Raw genomic sequence first — 1237 nt, forward strand, 5'->3', positions numbered from 1 at the left:
TTTTCCAATAGGGGAAGAGGAATGGAAAGCAGGTGATTGAGAACAATGCAATTATAGGACAAGTCTGGAATTTATTTTGCCTAAGAAATGTAAACCATTCCTAAATTTTATTAGTTCTATTGTTTGATGTGACTCATAAGTAGCCATTATGTGGCTGGGAACCACTGACCTAGTTCATCAACCCACCTCCCAACCTCAGTTACTATAACTCACCCCTCAGGTTCTAGCTCAAATGCCACTCCCCTGAGAAAACCTTCGTAGGACTTTTTTTTTGTTTACACAAATTGATTTTATTTATGATAACATTAACAAGTGATGGCAAGTGAAATGAAATACAGTTATCTAAACTGCCCCTTCCTAGTCTTATTTATCCAGTTGAGATACTTCTGTGAGAGAAGAGTATAGATGCCAGGTCCTCAAGGGTTTCCGCATTTCCCTAGAAGGCCAAAGGCAGTAATAACTCTAAAAGTATCCTCACATATCAAAGGGCTTCTAGAATCTCCATTGCACAAGTCTTTTCCACCCTTGAGGCTGCCGGCATAAATCATATTCAGCCCAATCACGCGATGATAATCATAGTGCTTTTGATCATTGCAGATTCTACTGTTTATGATGGTGATATTGCCTTCTCTCAGAGTATCTGACTGAGGTGAGTTATTATGAATTTTCCCCCAGCCTGCAACTTGGCACAAGGTTCCTGGTTTCACATCATCCCCTTTTTTAGGAAGATGGAGGGTGCTCACATTTTTATTAATTTTTGCCTTTTTTGGTCAGCTGTAAAAGTTTAAGATCACCCTCATGTGTGTCCTGGTCAAATATACATACATATTCACAATGTGAGTGAATATACATATTCACAACACTCTGCTCTTTCCCTTCTTATCACTGCAGTTGGTAAAATCCATTTGTGTAATTGTTTGAATTTTTTTTTTCAACGTTTATTTATTTTTGGGACAGAGAGAGACAGAGCAGGAACGGGGGAGGGGCAGAGAGAGAGGGAGACACAGAATCGGAAACAGGCTCCAGGCTCTGAGCCATCAGCCCAGAGCCTGACGCGGGGCTGAACTCACAGACTGCGAGATTGTGACCTGGCTGAAGTCGACGCTTAACCGACTGCGCCACCCAGGCGCCCCACCATTTGTGTAATTGTTTGATCAACGTCTTCCTCTGCACTGAGTTCCAGGAGGGCAAGAACAGGTTGGTGTTGCTCACCATTGAATCTCTGATGTCCAGTAAA

The 1237-nt window shown here is 42.1% G+C and overlaps 1 pseudogene; it reads right to left on the minus strand.

Moving 5' to 3' along the window:
• Positions 1-274: 274 nt before the first annotated feature.
• On the minus strand, positions 275-852 carry LOC121034229 (granzyme A-like; annotated as a pseudogene).
• Positions 853-1237: the final 385 nt, after the last annotated feature.

Source organism: Herpailurus yagouaroundi, unplaced genomic scaffold (assembly GCF_014898765.1).
Source record: "Herpailurus yagouaroundi ecotype Mexico unplaced genomic scaffold, PumYag 159, whole genome shotgun sequence".
Taxonomy (NCBI): Eukaryota; Metazoa; Chordata; class Mammalia; order Carnivora; family Felidae; genus Herpailurus; species Herpailurus yagouaroundi.